This window comes from Hemitrygon akajei, unplaced genomic scaffold, assembly GCF_048418815.1.
Source record: "Hemitrygon akajei unplaced genomic scaffold, sHemAka1.3 Scf000143, whole genome shotgun sequence".
NCBI classification, from domain to species: Eukaryota; Metazoa; Chordata; class Chondrichthyes; order Myliobatiformes; family Dasyatidae; genus Hemitrygon; species Hemitrygon akajei.
The window spans coordinates 137,985-159,220 of NW_027332029.1; the positions used below are offsets into that span (position 1 = coordinate 137,985).

General features: G+C 44.9%; 1 long non-coding RNA gene across 1 annotated transcript in view; it reads left to right on the forward strand.

The window, feature by feature from the left end:
• Nucleotides 1–16,788, forward strand: part of LOC140723875 (uncharacterized) — a 44,570-nt gene extending 27,782 nt beyond the window's left edge. The window contains exons 2-3 of the long non-coding RNA XR_012097993.1: nucleotides 15,798–15,872; nucleotides 16,742–16,788. This is a non-coding gene — a long non-coding RNA (uncharacterized lncRNA). The remainder of the gene's footprint in view (nucleotides 1–15,797; nucleotides 15,873–16,741) is intronic.
• The last annotated feature ends 4,448 nt before the right edge of the window (nucleotides 16,789–21,236 follow it).

Sequence of the window (21,236 nt, forward strand, 5' to 3'; positions counted from 1 at the left end):
TATAGTCCTCTTGGGTTGCATCCAACTGATGGCACAAGCATTGACTTTACATACTTCCAGTAATGCCCTCCAGAAACACCCCCTATCTATTTATCATCCCATTTTCCCTCTCTCACCTTATCTACTTGACCGCCCATCGCCTCCCTCTGGTGCTGCTCCTCGTTATTTGTTTCTTCTATGTCATTCTCTCTCTTTCACCAACCAACTTCCCAGCTATTTACTTCATCCCTCCCCTCAGGTTTAGCCTATAACCTGGCATTTTGCTCTAACCTCAGGACACCACCACCACACCACGATTTATGTCGATGCCTCAGCTTTTTCTTTTTCTCCAGTCTTAGAGTAGTGTTTCGTCCCGAAACTACGACTGTTCTTTTTGTTTCATAGATACTGCCTGGCCTGCTGAGTTCCTCAAGCATTTTGTGTGATTCTGATTCTAATTGTTAATATCTACTCCAGAGGACAGACCAGTACCCCTCCCTAGGTAATCTTCACTGTCCTCTCCGAGACTAACACTGTCCACAATACACTCGGTACATCTGCAAAAACGTCGCGCACAATTCGACCGAACCTTTCCCCCTTCACTGAGCAAGCTCTTTGGGGAGAAAGCCCAGTGCCATCAGTGCAGTGAGTTAGCGACTGTTCTCCCAGGCTGGTTTTCAGTCTCTGGTGTGGTGGCCCTGCTCCACAAACTGGGCATCAGCACCCACAGATCACTTTCTATTTAATAAAGACATTGTCTTCAGCACCACGGTAGATGCCCTTACAGCCATCCACACGATATTCCATTGCCACCTTCCCACACACTTACCCGGCCGCTGCATATTCCATTTCATCATCTCAAGCCCTGCTCTGCGCTCACACCTACACATGGTGAATGTCGTCAGAAACTTTGGTCCTTGGATCTGTGGCACTCCTCAGTTCATGGGAGACGTCGCTGAATCCTGAACACCATTGACCGTGATTTCCCGCTCTTACAGACTGCCAACATGCTGGAGGTGCATTTAGACCCAGTGTTTCTTGTGTGATCAATAACCCAGACCCAGGCTTAACTTCAACAACATCTCCGGCACGGTGTTTTGTCTGATACTGAGTCTCTTCGGGTGGGTTGAAGATGATATGGCAGGGTAGAGAGCGAGGTGGATGCACATAATCCAGATGGAGACAAAGGGAATGGGACAGAACATGGCGAAATGTGGACAGGGGTGGAGGGACGGATGGGGGAGAGAGATGAAATTGCTCAATAGAGACTGCAGGAGTTGCGAGAGAGAGCAGCTGGAACAAAGATGGAGATGTAAGAGTGTGTGAATTAGAGAGAGAAAGCATAGTTGAAGAGGCAGCGAGGCAAGGGGAGGGAGAGAGACTGACAGAGAGAGAGAGAGTGAGGGAGAGAAGGAGAAAGAGTGAGAGAGATGGAATTGAGAGAGAAGAGTGAGAGATGGAATTGAGAGAGAGGAGTGAGAGAAAATGAGAGAGAGAGAGAGAGAGAGAGAGAGAGAGGTGGAAATTGGGGGGCGATAAGTACAGAATAACCCCTTGTTTCTAACATCCACTGACTACTGTTCCAATGCTGAGACACTAAGTACTACGGCTTAGCTCAGTGTTGTCTTGCTGTACTTGTTGTGTGTTTGCCCAGAGCCTCTATATACGGTGAGATGACACAGGCTGTTGCTGTGCAGAACAGCCAGTGCAGGAGACCGGAAAAAAAAGAAACTCGTGATTTTAAGTACTTCGCCCACAAATATTGCATCGGGATGAAGGGGTTAACCTATGAGGAGAGATTGAGTAGCCTGGGATTATATTCTCTGCAGTTCAGAAGAATAAGAGTGGATCTTATAGAAACATGCAACATTTTGAAAGGGATAGATAAGATAGAAGTAGGAAAGTTGTATCCATTGGTAGATGAGACTCAAACTCGGGGACATTGCCTCAAGATTCAGGGGAGATTTAGCACGGACATGAGCAGAATCTGTGGAATTCCCTGCCCAGAGAAGCAGTTGACGCATCTTCACTAACTATATTTAAGAAACAGTTAGATTTTTTTTTACATTGTAAGACAATTAAGGCTTATGGGGAAGTGGCAGGTCGATGGAGCTGAGTTTACAGACAGATCGTTCATAAACTTATTGAATAGCGAGACAGGTTGGATGGGCCGGATGGCCTACTCCTGCTCCTGTTTCTTTTTTTTATGTTCTTATGTTCGTATGGAGCTAGTTTGTGCAAACAGATGTTCATTGATTAACTAGGACACCGCCACAATGTCACAAACATGAGTGGATCCAGACAGCACCTGACCTACTTTGCCTACGAGGAGGACAGTATGTGAGACACCCCACCGTACTCCACAATGCTTCCAAATGAACCTCAGCCACTTATGCAAATGGATGAAGACATCTGTGTCGTTAGAATCCTAGTTTGATTGTTATCACATTTCGGACGTTACACAGAACTGCACCTATTCTGTTGTCGAGCTACTGACCGTCATTGTCTCTAATCCGAGCAGGGTGAGTCTGGAATACAACAGTAAAATCACGGGTCAAATCCAGTGGCAGCAGTTCTGGGCACCGACCTCAGGTTAAATCACTTTGTATAGCAACCCATACTGCAGAGCTGTGCGCTCATGTAGAGTCACTGTAAGAGATGGTCCCAGCACCTTATTCCGCCCCCTAAGACGGCAGTGCAGGTTACCCATGCAATTCCCAGCGACACTCTCAGACTACTGGGGTTTTGACAGTCTTCAAACCCGCTTTCTAATTCAACTGAAACAGAGGAGTATAGGGATTCAGTTCAGAAGCAACCAAACCAATTACATCTTAAAATACCTTCCTGATGATTTGAAAATAAATGTTAGTTCACCTTTAAAGCTAAAGCAATGAATGCAAATAGTAGAACTTTTTTCGAAAGAAAATCTGACATATAGATTGGACTAGATAACTACAGAACATTAAGCAGAGGGGAAGATGTAGTAGAGTTAGTTGAATTCAAAAATGAGTACCATGAGTGGATAAAACAGATGGATGAACATGAAATATATACAGTAGGTATTTAGGTGTTTACAACAAGCAAAATGGATCATATTCCGACAAATGAAAAAATGCGTTCCATATAATTTACTTCAGGTTTTCGAAAATCTGCCAAACAAAGTTCAATAGTAAACTTAAAACAAATGCAAAGAACGCTTCCGTGATATCCGTGTTAACGTCTTTGTTTTAGCAACATATTTCGGCCAAAATCATTCTCAAAAATTTACGAAGAACAGTAAGAACTGAAAAGGATCACATTCCAAAACACCCGTTATCTCTAACCATATCCCATACCCAGCTTCTACAGAATGGCCATTACATTAGCAGTGGAACCTTCATTTCAGAAGGAATAGAATAGAAAAGCAAGGCGTAATTTTGAATGAAGCTTTATCGAGAGCTGGGGAAGCCGCTCATGCAGTACAGTGAGCCGTTTTGGTCCCACTATGAACGGATGTGCTATCATCAGACAAGGGCAGTGCAGCATCAATCGCAGAGGAAGGGAAAGCATATCTTTGAAGGATTAAAATACTGGAAGAACTTAAAAGGCCAACCTTATTTGCAATATTTCCAAGAGCAGAAGAGTATCTTATAAAACCTCAGCAACATCTTGTAGTTTTTATATTATATTCCACTTTGAAATGATCACAACATTGCACTTCCCTTCTTTACGACAAGCTCAATCTGTAAATCAACCTTCAGGGAGTCTAGCAAGTCGTCTCGTCAGGCCCTCTGCTCCTCTCATGTTTCAATTGTCTTAGATAACATTCTGCACGTTTGTTCCTTTTGCCAAAATGCATTTTCATTCCTTTCTGAAAACTGTATTCCATCTGCTATTTTTTTCGATCATTCTGCCAATTTGTATATTCCATAGACCATGAAGGCATTGGACAAAGGAGTAGAGTTAATCCATTCAAACCAATGATTCCGTCTATCATTTTGTAATGGCTGATCCCGGATCGATTCAACTCCATACACCTGCCCTCTCACCATATACCCTGATGCTCAAATTTCCTTCCTCAATCGTATTGCTTCCTCGGCACTGCCGACCCATCCAACTATCTTCAGATCATCTCTGAACATTGCAAGAAAGCTATCAATTCCATTACCTCAATCATTGACAAGCAATATGAGAGGTAACATTCTAAATACAGGCCCCTGAGGAAGATTGCCAGTTACTGGCAGCCAACCAGATAATGCCTCCTTTATTCCACTTGCTGACTCCTGCTATTCTACTATCCCTCCAACCACGTCAGTATCTTTCCTGTAATGCCATGTGATTTTATCTTGTTATGAAACATCATGAGTAGCACCATAGCAACTGCCTTTCGAAAATCCAAGTAAAGGACACCCACTGCCTTTCCTTTTCTCCATCCTACTTGTTACGTCCTTAAGGAACTGTTTCAGATTTGTCAGGCACGATGTCCGTTGACAGAGATCATGCTGTTTTTGACAGCTTTATCATTAATCTCCAATTACCAGAAACATCATTGTTATTACTGGACACCAAAATGTTCAAAGCTGCTGAGGTTGGTCTATCAGTCTTAAAATGTTTTTCTTTATTTGCCTTCCTCGCTTCTTAAAGTGTGCAGTGACATTTGAAATTTTACTGTCCTCCGAACCCATATCAGAATCGAGTGATTCTTGAAAGATCATAACAAATGCATCTCCTATCTCTTCGGCAACATCTTTAAGAGCTTCGTGTTGTACAATGTATGCCTTTTCGTTTCCCTGGCACTTTTTCGTTTGTAATAGCAAAGGCTCTCACTCGTTCTCCCTGGCACTCACGGTCCTTAGCCACAGTGGTAATGTCTTCCACAGTAAGGTCTAATGCGAAGTTCTAATTCGGCTCATATGCCATTTCTTTTCCCCCTATTACTACTTCACCAGCAATACTTCCAGTGGTCTATTTTCAGCTCTCACCTCCCTTTTAATCTTTATGTAACTGAAAAACAGACTTTTAGCATCCTACTTCATGTCATTGGCTAGTTTGCCCACATATTTAATTTTTTCGATTATTTTGAGTTTCCTGGCCACTTTTTTGGATTTAAAAAAAACCCAATAACTTCTTAAACATGATGCGACCCTTCCTACATTCAACACCTCGGTCCGAGAACCAAGTGCCTCTACTATAAACGTCGACTGTGCAATATTGCTAGTTTCTGAAGTAAAATCTTCCCGTAGAATGCTGCAAACAAACTTTGTTTTTTGTATTTATTGGATTGTGCAATTTGAGCCTGAGAAGGGAGAGTCATTCTGTTTTTAACACACAACGTCCATATTGTCTAAGTCAGTGTTAACAGTAATAAATACAAGGTGTTGCTCTTTCTCGCCGACGCACAGATTTCTACTTCTCCCTTCTGCAAAACTCCTTCCACATATCGCATTGGTTCGCTGCCCTTCTTTGGATCTTTTAATCCCTAATTCCCGACGAGACATCAGTCAGCTACACTACCACGACTGTTCTGGGTAGGCCCATTTGCTGCCTGCTCCAGGCCCACTGTACTCCAATGCTCGTACCTCAAACCGATTCTGTCTTCCCAGATTCAGTCTCTTCCCAGCTACATCGACAAATCTTATCGTGCTCGTGATCTGCTCTCTAATGATCAATTTCCTGACCACGATTGCCTCATTTTCAGTGTGAATAACCACTCTCAATACGCCTCTACCCTGATCCGCCATCACTTTCCTATGTCTGGCAGAATTCATCCTCACCCGCAATATTTTTCCTTCGGCTCCTTCTACTTTATCCAGGCACGAAGGCTGTCTATGGGCTTCGTCCCTGTGCCAAACTTTTCCCAGAAATGTTCCCCATCTTGTCCTCCAGAACACTGATGACAGCATCGATGCTGTTTCAGGCACCTGCTCTGAGGCCGTGAATTTCATCACAATGGCCACCAACGTCCATACTGACCTTAACCACACTTGGTCCATTTTAACAACTCCCTTCCCTTGCTCAGTCTCTGTGTCTCCGTCACTGGAGGTAAATTGTCGACCCTCTTCATTAGAAACATACCGGCTCCAACAGTTATCTGGTCCATATCTATTCCCTCGCAGTTTCCTGTAAAAATATCATTCCCTTTTCTCCTTTCCTTCATCTCATCTGCATCTGCTCCGAGAATGGGGCCTCCATTCCAGATCAGAGCTACCTTCTCTCTGCGGCCCTAAGTACAGATTGCACTCATTTCCACAGTTGCTGCCTAATCTTCTGAGCTCTCCCTGCATTTTAATCCTTCAAAATTAATTAATTAAATATAATTCCCCTCCTGTACAAATGATACCGCACTCACCTTCTAGCACATCCCTTCTTCGTGAGACCAAAACGGGTCAAAGTACGCCAAAAGCAGCCTGCCCAGAGTTTTCTGAAGTTTCATTCATTCTTGCTTTTATATTCTATTCCTCTTGAAATGAATGCTAATATCACATTGGCATTTCGCAGCAGCGACTCAACCGGCCAATAAACGTTTAAGGAATTCTAAAATATTCCGTGCTTTTATTTAATCATACAGGAGAAGACACTGCATTCAATTCCCTACCTCTTTGCCCATTCTCCCAATCCGTCTAAATCATTGTGGAGCCTGTCTGCTTTTTCAAAATTATCTTCCCCTCTATCTATTTTCGCATCATCTGAAGGTTTTGCCACAGTGCCATCTATTCCACTTCCGCAGAATGCTAGAACATAGAATACACAACGTAGAACAACACAGCACAGTACAGGCCATTCGGCCCACAATGCTGAGCCGACCCTTAAACCCTGCCTCCAATGTAACCCTCCACCTTAAATTCCTCCATATGTCTGTCTAGTAGTCTCTTAACGTTCACTAGTGTATCTGACTCCACCACTGACTCAGGCTGTGCATTCCACGCAACAACCACTCTCTGAGTGAAACTTCTTCCTCTAATATCCCCCTTGAACTTTCCTCTCCTTACCTTAAAACCATGTCCTCTTGTATTTTGCAGTGGTACCCTGGGGAAGAGGCGCTGGCTGTCCACTCTATCTATTCTTCTTAATATCGTGTATACCTCTATAATGTCTCCTGTCATCCTCCTTCTCTCAAGAGATTAAAGCCGTAACTCCCTTAATCTCTGATTATAATGCATACTCTCTAAACCAGGCATAATCCTGGTAAATCTCCTCTGTACTCTTTCCAATGCTTCCACATTCTTCCTACAGTGAGGCGATCAGAAATGGACACAGTACAGCAAGTGTGGTGTAACCAGAATTTTATAAAGTGCATCATTCCCCAGCGACTCTTAAACTCTATTCCTCGATTTATGAAAGCTAACACTTCATAAGCTTTTGTAACTAAACTATCTACCTGTGAGGCAACTTTCAGGTATCTGAGGACTTGTACCCCCATATCCCTCTGCTCATCCACACTCCCAAGTACCCTGCCATTTACTTTGTACTCTGTCTTGGATTTTGTCCTTCCAAAGTGTACCACCTCATACTTCACTGGTCTGAACTCCATCTGCCACTTTGCAGCCCAATTCTGCATCCTATCAATGTCTCTCTGCAATCTTCGACAATTCCCAATGCGATCTACAACACCAGCAACCTTTGTGTCATCAGCAAACTTGCCAACCGACCCTTCTACACCCACTTCCAGGTCATTAATAAACATCCCAGAACCGATCCTTGTGGGTCACCACTTGTCACAACCCTCCAATCAGAATGTATTCCCTCCACCATGACCCTCTGCCTTCTGCAGGCAAGCCAATTCTGAATGCATCTGGCCAAACTTCCCTGGATTCCATGCCTTTAGACTTTCTGAATAAGCCTACCGTGTGGTACCTTGTCAAATGTCATGCTAAAATCCATATAGATCAGATCCACTGCACTTCGCTTATCTATTTGCCTGCTCACCTCCTTAAAGAACTCTATCAGGCTTGTTAGGCACGATCTGCCCTTCACAACGCCATGCTGACTGTTCCTGATCAGTCCATGATTCTCTAAATGCCCATAAATTCTATTTCTAAGAATTTTTTTCCAACAGCTTTCCCACCACAGGCGTAAGGCTCAATGGTCTATAATTACCTGGACTATCCCTACAACCTTTTTCTGAACAAGAGGACAACATTCGCCTCCCTCCAATTCTCCGGTACCATTCCCGTGGCCAACGAGGATATAAAGATTCTAGCCCGAGGCTCAGCATTCTCTTCCCTCACCTCGTACAGCAGCTTGCGGAATATTCCATCAGGCCTCGGGGACTGATCCGTCCTAATGTATTTTAACAACTCCAAACCGTCTTCTGCCATAATATCAACATGCTCCAGAACATCAACTTCACTCATATTGTCCTCCCGTCAAGTTCCCTCTCATTGGTGAATACCGAAGAGAAGTATTCATTGAGGACCTCCCTCACTTACACAGCCTCCAGGCACATCTTCCCACCTTTATCCCTAACCAGCCTTATCTTCACTGCTGTCAACCTTTTCTTCTTCACATAATTGAAGTATACCTTGTGGTTTTTCTTTAAGAAACTCGCTAAGCCCTTCTGATGCCCCTTTCCTGCTCTGCTCAGCCCCTTCTTAAGCTCCTTTCTTGCTACCCTATTTCCTGAATAAACCCATCTGATCCTTGCTATTAAACCTCACGTGTGCTGCCATCTTCTATCTGACCAGATTCTCCACCTCAATTGTCACCCATGGTTCCTTCACACTACCATTCTTTATCTTCCTCACCGGGACAAATTTATCCCTAATATCCTGCAAGAGATCCTTAAACATCGACCACATGTCCATAGTACATTTCCCTGCAAAAACATCATCCCAATTCACACCCGCAATTTCTAGACTTATAGCCTCATAATTTGCCCTTCCCAAATTAAAAATCTTCCTGTCCTCTCTGATTATATCCTTTTCCATGATAATGCTAAAGGACAGGGAGCAGTGGTCACTGTCCCCCAGATGTTCACACACAGAGATTTGTGGCCTGACCCGTTTTGTTACCTAATACTAGATCTACTATGGCATTACCCCTAGTAGGAATGTGAACATACTGTGACAGAAATCCATCCAGGACGCACTTAACAATCTCTGCTCCGTCTAAACCACTGGAACTAATCAGTTGCCAATCAATATTAGGTAAGTTACAGTCACACATGGTAGCAACCCTGTTATTTTTGCACTTTTCCAAAATCTGGCTCCCAATCTGCTCCTCTGTATCTCTGCTGCTACCAGGGGATAGTATCCCTGACCAGTAATGCCCACCCCTCCTTTCCATTTCCCCTTCTCTATCCCTTTTAAAGCATTGAAATCCAGGAATATTGAGAATCCATTCCTGCCCTGGTGCCAGCCAAGTCTCTGTAATGGCCACCACATCATAATTCCATGTATGTATCCAAGCTCTCTGTTGATCTCCTTTGTTTCTGATGCTTCTTGCATTGAAGCACACACACTGTAGCCCTTCTACCTAACTACCTTTACACCCTTTATTCTGTTTCTCTTTCTTCAAAGCCTCTTCGTAAGCTAGATCTGGTTTTGCTCCAAGCACTATACTTGCAGCTCTCGCATGACATTTATCCTCCTCCACCTCACTAACTGCTCTAACACTCTGTATCCTTTCTCCCTGCAAATCTATTTTAAATCCCACGGAGCAGCAGTAGCAAAACTTCCAGCAAGATGCTAGTCCCCTTCCAGTTCAGTTCAGGGTAGTTAAGAAAGCTTATAGAGTATTAGGTTTCATAAGTCGAGGGATAGAGTTTAAGAGTCGCGATGTAATGATGCAGCTATATAAAACTCTGGTTAGGCCACACTTGGAATACTGTGTCCAGTTCTGGTCGCCACACTATAGGAAGGATGTGGATGCATTGGAAAGGGTACAGAGGAGATTTACCAGGATGCTGCCTTGTTTAGAGTGTATGCATTATGATCAGAGATTAGGGGAGACTGGGCTTTACTCTCTGTAGAGATGGAGGATGAGAGGAGACATGATAGAGGTATACAAGATATTAAGAGGAATAGATATAGTGGACAACCAGCGCCTCTTCCCCAGGGTACCACTGCTAGGTACAAGAAAACATGGCTTTAAGGTAAAAGGAAGGAAGTTCAAAGAGGATATTAGAGGATGGCTTTTTACTCAGAGAGTGGTTGGTGCGTGGAATGCACTGCCTGAGTCAGTGGTGGAGGCAGAAATTTAGGAGACTACTTGACAGATATATGGAGGAATTTAAGGTGGGGGGGGGGGTTATATGGGAGGCAGGGTTTAAGGGTCGGCACAACATTGTAGGCCGAATTTCCTGTACTGTGTTGTATTGTCCTATGCTTTATGAACTATTAGAACTAATCAGGTGCCAATCAATATTAGGGAAGTTAAAGTCACCCATGATAACAACCCTGCTATTTTTGCACCTTGCCAAAATCCCAATCTGCTCGTCCATATCTTTGCTGCTCCCAGGGGGCCCAGTGGATACTCCCAATAGTGTAACTGCTCCCTTCCTGTTCCTGACTTCTACCGATACTGACAGAGAAGATGATCCTGCTACATTACCCACCCTCTCTGTAGCTGTAATAGTATCCCTTTACCTGTAATGCCATCCTTCATCCCTCCCCGCCCCCCTCCCTTTTAAAGCACTAAAATCCAGGAATATTGAGAATCCATTCCTGCCCTGGTGCCAGCCAAGTCTCTGTAATGGCCACTATATCATAATTCCATGTATGTATCCAAGCTCTCAGTTCATCACCTTTGTTCCTGATGCTTCTTTCATTGAAGTTCAGGTACTTTTTCCCCTTCTACCTTACTAAATTTACACGTTTTATTCTGCTTCTCTTTCTTCAAAGCCTCTTTATCTGTCAGATCTGGCTTTACTCCATGCACTATACTTGCAGATCTCGCATGATCTTTATCCTGCTCCACCTCACTATCTGCTCCAATATTCTGGTTCCCCTCCCCCTGAATATCTAGCTTAAACCCCCTGGGGATTCACTAGCAACCTTCCCACAAGGATGTTTGTCCCCATCCAGTTCAGCTGCAACCCGTCCGTCGGAACAGGTCTCACATTCCCTGGAACAAAGCCCAATTGTCAAGAAACATGAAGCCCTCCCTCCTGCACCAACTCCTTAGCCACGTATTTAGCTGAATTATCTTCCTATTTCTGGCCTTACTAGCATGTAGCTGGTCCTGTCCTTCAACTTTGCACCTGACTCTCTAAATCTACATTGTACGAACTCCTCCTTCTTCCTATCCACGTCATTGGTCCCTACATAGACCACGACATCCGGCTGCTCACCCTCCGTCTTGACAATACTGAGAACTCGATCCGAGATACCGTGGGCCCTGGCACCTGGGAGGCAACAGACCATCCGGGATTCTCGATCTCTTTCTCATCTGTCCCCCTAACTATCGAATCCCCAATCACTGCAGCTCTCCTCTTTTCCCTCCTTCCCTTCTGAGCCGAGGGTCCAGTCTCAACCACTGCAACTTGTCCCTGGTAGGTCGTCCCGACCAACAGTATCCAAAACATTCTTACGTATAACGTAAGCGATCCCAACGTAGACCGATGTGGAATACCACTAGTCACCGACAGCCTACCAGAAAAGTCTCTCTTTATTCTCACTCTTTCCTACCTGCTAAACAGTCATTGCTTTTTCAGTGCTAGCATCTATCATGTAACACCGCGGATCTTGACGTTTTTAGCAGCCTCATGTCTGAATTCTAAGAATCCAAGAACAGAACACCTACCGATTCTACATTACCTATTCTGCTTGATAATCTCTGAAGGAGTTCCAAAAGCTTTGTCAAGCAAAACCTTCCCCTGAGGAAAACTTGCTGACATTTGTCAGAAAATATGTTGACTGTAATACTCGATTTAAACATCTTCCTAGACTCTGAAATCAGCCTAATTGTCCTGTCCTTTCTTCTGGTTCTCTCCCTTCCTGACAGTTTGAGTGACGTTTGCAATTTTCCATTTTTCCGGATCCATGCCAGATTCAATTGACACTTGAAAGATCACTATTGTTGCTTCCACAATCACGTGCTTCACGTATTAGGACCCTGTTGGGGCATAATATCTTGTCCAGGAGAGTTTTCAAACTTCAGGCTTCGATATCCAAAGAACCTTCTCTCTTCCAATGGCAACTTCACACGCATTGTCCTTGACACTCTCGAATTTCTGACATATTTCTTGTTCGTTTATTCTGTATTTTTGTATTCACCAGGTGGCCCTGTAATGCCACAAGGGGCCCCTCTGTTTATTGGATGAGGTCTCCCGATGTGAGCCAGGCTTTGGAAGCTTCGTTGTAGACATCTAGTCTGCTCAGATGACGGACTAGTGTTCCAGGGAGGGTCATGTTCCCCCATTTGTTAACTTCTTCTCCAGTAGTAACTATGTCATAAGATTTCTGAGTTGTTCTTTCCTTTAGGTGTAATGGCGTGTACTTCTTGTCAGAATGTATATGTTCACATGAGGTATGAATTCTTTTTTTTTTGATGAAACTATATTATTAGAAGTGTTATCTGACTGTTTAGTATTTAACACCCTGGAAGAGGTTCCACTGCTAATGTAATGGTTTTTCTGTAGCAGGTGAATTTGGATTATGGTTAGCGATAACGGGTGTTTTCGAAAGTGAACTGGAACTTTTCTTAGGGTAATCGTGATTAGATGGAGCAAGGGTTCACAGTTGGTCAATATGTCACTTGGAAGAGTTAAGTTTAATTATAATTGGCCCTTTTGTTTTTTTTTCTATCCTTATTTTCTCTTCTAAACCATATAACCATATAACAATCACAGCACAGAAACAGGCCATTCCGGCCCTCCTAGTCCGTGCCGAACTCTTAATCTCACCTAGTCCCACCTACCCGCACTCAGCCCATAACCCTCCACTCCTTTCCTGTTCATATACCTATCCAATTTTACCTTAAATGACACAACTGAACTGGCCTCTACTACTTCTACAGGAAGCTCATTCCACACAGCTATCACTGTCTGAGTAAAGAAATACCCCCTCGTGTTTCCCTTAAACTTTTGCCCCCTAACTCTCAAATCATGTCCTCTCGTTTGAATCTCCCCTACTCTCAATGGAAACAGCCTATTCACGTCAACTCTATCTATCCCTCTCAACATTTTAAATACCTCGATCAAATCCACCCTCAACCTTCTACGCTCCAATGAATAGAGACCTAACTTGTTCAACCTTTCTCTGTAACTTAAGTGCTGAAACCCAGGTAACATCCTAGTAAATCGTCTCTGCACTCTCTCTAATTTACTGATATCTTTCCTATAATTCGGTGACCAGAACTGTACACAATATTCCAAATTTGGCCTTACCAATGCCTTGTACAGAGGCCTGGCCACTGTCACTTCCTCCAGGTAGGCTGTCCCCCCCAACAGTACTCAAACATGAGTACTTATTGTCAAGGGGTACAGCCACTGGGGTACTCTCTAGTACCTGCCCCTTCCCCTTCATGACCATGACCCACCTATCTGCCTCCCCTGGCCCCGGAGTGACCACCTGCCTGTAACTCCTCTCTATCACCTCCTCACTCTCCCTGACCAGATGAAGGTCATGGAGCTGCAGCTCCAGTTCCCTAACTCGGTCCCTCAGGAGCTGCAGTTCGACACACCTGGCGCAGATGTGGACGTCCGGGAGGCTCGGAGACTCCAGGACCTCCCACATCCGACACCGAGAACAACAAGCTGCCCTCAGATTCATACTTCCCGAATAACTGAAAATAACAAGGAGAACTAAAAGATAAACCTACTGTGCCCTCTTCCGCCTAAGTCCTCTGAGCCCAAGCCCTATTCTCTGCTCCCGGCTCACTCCGCAGCCCGCAAACGAAGCTGCCCGCTGCTTAAGGCTGCGTTCTTTTTATATCTTCCCTCCTTCCCAGGCCTCCTTCTCGCGCCTGCGCAGTCCCGCCTCTCAGAACTCCGATCTGAGAAGCAACTTGAAAATGGCCGCCGCCGCCGCACTTCTTCTCAAAGCCTCGCTGTCCTCTTCCAAAAGAGAACTACCTCACTCCTTCTCTCCTTTTTATATCTTCCCTCCTTCCCAGGCCTCCTTCATGCGCCTGCGCAGTCCCGCCTCTCAGAACTCCGATCTGAGAAGCAATTTGAAAATGGCCGCCGCCGCACTTCTTCTCGAAGCCTCGCTGTCTTCTTCCAAAAGAGGACTTCCAATCCTTTAGTTAAGATTCATAAATATAATTCATTTCATCTTATGCCGCGTGCTGTCTATTATTTCTTGGCACTTACGTTATAACAGGGCAGCAAAGTACACAGCATCCACACTGAACGGGGTTTGCGGTGGGAGAGTTCTCTGAGTATCGCGGGTTTGGCAACACCGGAGTGTATATTAATCTAGACTTACACAGCCAGGGAAACCAGCAGGGTTTCATGCTATTGTTTAATGTCTGTTATTATTCTTCCCCTTCTGTCCTCGGTAATGTTAACCTAAGTGTGCTGGAGTGTACATTTTTCTTTCAAAAATTTCCTCTTTTGAGGTCTTATTTTTCTTTGTAAGTTTTCCAGATTGATATCGAGGCGGAATTTTTTGTCAAACGAAGACATTATTTAGAATATACCGGAAGTGTTTATTGCTTTTGTTTTATGTTTACTATTGAGATTTGTTTGCCAGATTCTCTTAAGCCTGAAGTAAATTCTGTGGAAAGTTTTGACTCTGTAGCAGTCGGATTTTTTTTTTTTGCTTTGACACCTAGATACCTATATATTTCATTGTCATCTATCTGTTGTATGGTATCATGCTAATCGGTTTTAAATTCGACTAACTCTATTACTTCTTTCTCACTGTTTAATGTTCTGTACTTACCTTGTCTATAGAAACATAGAAATCCTACAGCACAACACAGGCCCTGCGGCCAACAAAGTTGTGCCGAATATGTCCCTACCTGAGAAATTACTAGGCTTACCTATAGCCCTCTATTTTCCTAAGATCCATGAACCTACCCAAATATCTTAATAGACCCTACCGTATCCGCCTCCACCACCATTGCCGGCAGCGCATTGCGCGCACTCAGGCATATGTTCCTAATTTTCGAAAAGTGATCTGCTATTGTATTAATTGCTTTAGCTTTATTGGTGATGTAGCATTTAATTTCAAATCATCCAGGAAAGTGTGTTATGGTAAGATCGCTTGGTTGTTTCTGATCTGAAGCCCTATGCTTCTCCGATTCAGTCAATTGCAGAGCGTGTTCGCAGACAGTCCAAACCCTAATCGGCACTGAGTGTCGCCGGGAAAAATGCTTTGGTTTAATTTGAAACGCATGGGGAACCTGCGCCACCGTCTCTTGTGGGGTCGAACGTGCCGGGGTCATTCTTCACCGTGAGTCTACATGAGCGCACAGTTTCGCAGTCGGCATTGCTGTACGAAGGGTTTTTATCTGAGGTCGTTTCCTCAACTCCTGCCACTGGATCCGACCTGTGGGTGGACAGTTCTACCCTGGACTCTACTCCAATAACAGACACTGAGCGTCATTACCTGGACAACAGAACAGGTGCAGCGGGAAAGCAATGACGACCAACCTGGGACTCTAACGATGTTGATGCCTTCTCTCATTTGCTTAAGTGATTCAGGTTAATTTGGAAGCTTTGTGGAAAACTGTGAGAAGTCTCACATACTGTCCTCACAGTAGGCAAAGTAGGTGGCGGGTTCAGCTGCTGTCTGGATCCGCTCATGTTTGTGATATTGATGTGGTGTCCTAGTTAATTAATGAGCTTCGGTTTGCACAATGTAGCTCCATTCGATGATGCAATACTTGCGGTTGGAATACTTAAAATCACGAGTTGTTTTTTCTTCTCCTGCATTGGCTGTTCTGGATAGCAACAGCACGTGTCATCCCTCCATATATAGAGGCTCTGGACAAGCGCACACCCAGTACAGCAAGTCGACACTGAGGTAAGCCGTAGCACTTAGCGTCTGGCAGTAGACAAGTGATTATGCTGTACGTATCGTGTTTTCTCTCTCTCTCTCTCTCTCTCACCCCCTCTCCGTCCCCCCCCTCTCTCTATGTCTCTCTGTCCTCTCTTTCTCACTCTTACTCACACCGTCTTCTACCTCTCTATCTCTGTTCCAGCTCCTTTCTCTCCTACTTCCTCCAGCATCCGTCTTACAATTTCATCTCTCTTTCTTTCTGTCTCTCTCCGTCATTCGTCCCTCCGTCTCTGTCCCCATTATGCGATATCCCGCACCCAGCCCTCCGTTTCTACTGGAATATGTATCCACCTCGATCTTTACCCTCCCATATCGTCTTCATCCCAGGCAAAGAGACTCTGTATCAGACAAATCAGCATGCCGGAGATATTTGTGAGGTTCAACCTGGGGCTCGGTTAATAATTACACCAGGATCACTGGGTCTATAAGCATCTCTGTCATGTGCGCAGTCTGTGGGAAGAGGGAAATCACGGTCAGTGGTGCTCAGGTCACAGCGACGTCAGCCCATGAACTGAGGGGTGCCACAGGTTCTATTACCAAGGTTTCTGACCACACTCACCAGTGTGACGGTATGAGCGAAGGGCAGGGCGTGGGATGATGAAAGGGGATACGGAGCGGCTGAGTGAGTGTGTGGGAAGGTGGCAATGGAAAATCCCATGGATTATTATAAGGGTATCTACTTTCGTGCAGAAGACAGAGTCATTATTAAATGAAAAGAGATATGTTGGTGGTGATGCCCAGTTTGAGGAACTGTTGCACCATAGGCAGAGATGAAAGATACTTAAAATCACAATTTGTTTCTCTTCTCCTGCATTGACTGTTCCGGATAGCAGCAGCCTGTGTCATTTCTCCATATCTAGAGACTCTGGACAAACGCAGACCCAGTACAGCAAGTCAGCTCTGAGGTAAGCCATAGCACTTAGAGTCTCTGCAGTGCAACTACAGTCACTGGATGATAAAGACTAGGGATTATGCTGTACGTATTGTCCTCTCTCTCTCTCTCTCTCTCAATTTCATATCTCTCCCCTCTCTCTCTATCCCACTCCATCTAACTCACATCATCTCCTACCTCTCTATCTCTGTTAAAATTCAGTTTTTTTCCCACTTCCTCCAGTATCCGTCTTACAATTTCATCTCTCTCTCACGGTCTATCTCGCCGCCATTCGTCCCTCCGTCTCTGTCCCCATTATGCAATAACCGGCCCCCAGCCGACCATTTCTACTCGAATATATATATCCACCTCGATCTTTCCCCTCCCATATCATCTTCATCCCATCCAAAGAGACTCTGTTTCAGACAAATCAGCGTATCGGAGACGTTGGTGAGATTATAGACAATAGACAATAGGTGCAGAAGTAGACCATTTGGCCCTTCGAGCCTGCACCGCCATTTTGAGATCACGGCTGATCAATTACTATCAATATCCGGTTCCTGCCTTGTCCCCATATCCCTTGATTCCCCTATCCATAAGATACCTATCTAGCTCCTTCTTCTTCTTTTTTTTTTTCTAGCTCCTTCTTGAAAGCATCCAGAGAATTGGCCTCTACTACCTTCCGAGGCACTGCATTCCAGACCCCCACAACTCTCTGGGAGAAGACGTTTTTCCTTAACTCTGTCCTAAATGACCTACCCCTTATTCTCAAACCATGCCCTCTGGTACTGGACTCTCCCAGTATCTGGAACATATTTCCTGCCTCTATCTTGTCCAATCCCTTAATAATCTTATATGTTTCAATCAGATCCCCTCTCAATCTCCTTAATTCCAGCGTGTACAAGCCCAGTCTCTGTAACCTCTCTGCGTAAAACAGTCCAGACATCCCAGGAATTAACCTCGTGAATCTACGCTGCACTTCCTCTACAGCCAGGATGTCCTTCCTTAACCCTGGAGACCAAAACTGTACACAATACTCCAGGTGTGGTCTCACCAGGGCTCTGTACAAATGCAAGAGGATTTCTTTGCTCTTGTACTCAATTCCCTTTGTAATAAAGGCCAACATTCCATTAGCCTTCTGCACTGCCTGCTGCACTTGCTCATTCACCTTCAGTGACTGGTGAACAAGGACTCCGAGATCTCTTTGTATAACTCCCTTACCCAACTCTATACCGTTCAGATAATAATCTGCCTTCCTGTTCTTACTCCCAAAGTGGATAACCTCACACTTATTCACATTAAACGCCATCTGCCAAGTATCTGCCCACTCACCCAGCCTATCCAAGTCACCCTGAATTCTCCTAACATCCTCATCACATGCCACACTGCCACCCAGCTTAGTATCATCAGCAAATTTGCTGATGTTATTTTCTATACCTTCATCCAAATCGTTAACATAAATGATAAACAGCTGTGGTCCCAATACCGAGCCCTGTGGCACCCCTCTAGTCACCACCTGCCATTCCGAGAAACATCCATTCACCGCTACCCTTTGCTTTCTATCTGCCAACCAGTTTTCTATCCATGTCAATGCCTTTCCCCCAATGCCCTGAGCTTTGATTTTACCCACCAATCTTCTATGTGGGACCTTATCAAATGCCTTCTGGAAATCGAGGTAAACTACATCCACTGGATCTCCCCCGTCTAACTTCCTGGTTACATCCTCGAAAAACTCCAACAGATTAGTCAAACATGATTTACCCTTGGTAAATCCATGCTGGCTCGGCCCAATCCTATCATTGCTATCTAGATATGCTGTAGCGGCGTGCTACGCGCAGCGCTGAAATTACGACACGGAGTCGGTAAACTGCAACCACGGAATAATTTTATTTCACAAACACAGTCTTGCTTAAAAGGCTGTCTCCCCCCACTCGATACTTGGAGAGGCACGTAACTGAAACTACCTGAGGCTATGTACCTTTGTCTCTGGCTCTGGCTAATTGTCAGCCGGTTCGAGTGTGCTAGTAATTGGGTCGCCACAATGCCACTATTTCATCCTTAATAATGGACTCTAGCATCTTTCCCACCACCGATGTCAGGCTGACAGGTCGATAGTTCTCTGTTTCCTACCTCCCTCCTTTCTTAAAAAGTGGGATAACATTAGCCATTCTCCAATCCTCGGGAACTGATCCTGAATCTAAGGAACATTGGGAAATGCTTACCAATGCATCCGCAACTTCCAGGGCCACCTCCTTTAGTACCCTAGGGTGCAGACCATCTGGACCTGGGGATTTGCCCGCCTTCCGTCCCATCAGTCTTCTCATCACCGTTTCCTTCCGTAGGTCAATCTGTTTCATTTCCTCTGTTACCCTATGTCCTTGGCCCATCCATACATCTGGGAGACTGCTTGTGTCTTCCTTAGTGAAAACAGATCTAAAGTACTCATTAAATTCTTCTGCCATTTCTCTGTTTCCCATAACAATTCCACCCAATTCATTCTTCAAGGGCCCAACATTGTTCTTAACTATCTTCTTTCTCTTCACATACCTGTTACGTTCCCCGTAACTGGGTGACTTACCAGCAAAGATAGAGAGGTCCGCTGAAGTCTGATGGTAGTATTTTCAAACGATTTTATTTATAAAGGGGACCAGCGTATGGTTAATACAAAACATTCAGATCATATACGTCGTCAATACTCAATCTAAAGCACAGGTATAGTAATAATCAATCAGAAATAAGCTCTATCGTTGTCTAGGGGATAATACTGAGTCCAATTGAAATATAAAAGTCACTCAGAAGTCTGCAGGCTTTTCCCGTTTGGGAACCACTGGCGTTTCACATTTTGGAGAGAGGGAGTGGTGAGAGAAAAGAACACTTGCCCGTTGTCTTTGCGAAGCAATTCCCTGGAATCAGTTGTTAGTTAAAAGCGATTTTCCTTTGGTTTTCAGCCACAGACTCCCGAACCGGAATCTAACGCACGTGGCTTCCTTCAAAATGGCTTCCCGCTCCGACGGGAAGCGCTATCGTGTCTTCTTAGTGTGTCTCCTTGGTGCGTCTGAGGGGCCGCCTCGGCAGCCCACCTTTTATCTGGACTGGCAGGGTTGTAGATGTCAATCAGGGTGGGGTGAGGCAATCTTTCCCCATCACCCAGCCCACGTTGCCCTGAGGGTTTGCACGCAGTCCAGTCCCCATTCCACAAAGGTGTCTCCAAGAGACAATGGTCATGTCCGTGGCTTTTGTCTGGCTGAGAGGCCAGACCACATTCCAAACCTTAAGGCTTCTCTATTATTTTGCTGAGTCCAATTTCAGCACGTCGCTCTCTCTCTTGGGTCATTGACCCCCCCCCTTTACTAGGGCTCTTGTGATTCTCACAAGGGTGGGGGCTGAGGTCATAACACCTCCCCTCTTAAAAGTTTTTTACCAGCGGTTAAAAACAAGTTGGTACAGAGTCTTACAGGATTTTTGAATCTAACACAATACACAAGCTTTTCGTTTTAACTACAGAGCCATCCATTTTACATTTAATTCAGCATCTAGATAAACAATCCGCTAGCACATTATCACTCCCCTTAATGTGCTGAATCTTAATATCGAATTCCGCAGCATCAGACTCCAGCTTAATAACCTCCTGTTTTTATTTTTCATATTGTCCAAGAATACCAGCGGGTTGTGATCGGTATAGACCACTAGGGGTCTTTGCGCCGGACAAATGTACACTTCGAAATGTTGTATCGCTAACACAAGCGCTAACAATTCCTTTTCCACGGTAGAGTAATTCCTCTGGTGTCTATTGAACTTCCGAGAGAAATATGCTACCGGGTGCTCCACTCCATCCCCCGCTTGCTGCAATAGGACTGCTCCTGCCGCCTCATCGTTGGCGTCCGTGGCTAAGGAGAAGGGGGTTAACAGATCGGGCGCTTTTAACACAGGGTCATGGCACAATACGGCTTTTAACTTTTCAAAGGCATTCTGACAAGAATGACCCCACTCAAATTTTTCCTCCTTCTGCAGTAATTTTGTAAGGGGGAGCGCAATGTCCGCAAAATTTTTACAGAATTTCCGATAGTATCCCACCATGCCCAGAAACCTCCTCAGGGCCCTTTTATTGGAGGGTACCGGGACCTCGGAAATAGCCCGGACCTTCGCCTGCACAGGGGCCAACTGCCCGTCTCCCACCACATACCCCAGATAGGTGATCGTGGCATGACCAAACTCACTCTTAGCGAGGTTTACAGTAAGGTGGGCTGCCGACATTCGGGTAAACAAACTTTCTACAGCCCTCAGATGCTCCTCCCAGGTGTCATTCCAAACTACCACATCATCAAGATAAGCCTTGGTGTGGGTTAACCCCTTTATCACAGCGTCTATCATCCGCTGAAATGTCCCTGGGGCATTTTTCATCCCAAATGGCATAACGTTGTACTCGTACAACCCAGACGGGGTGACAAAGGCTGAAA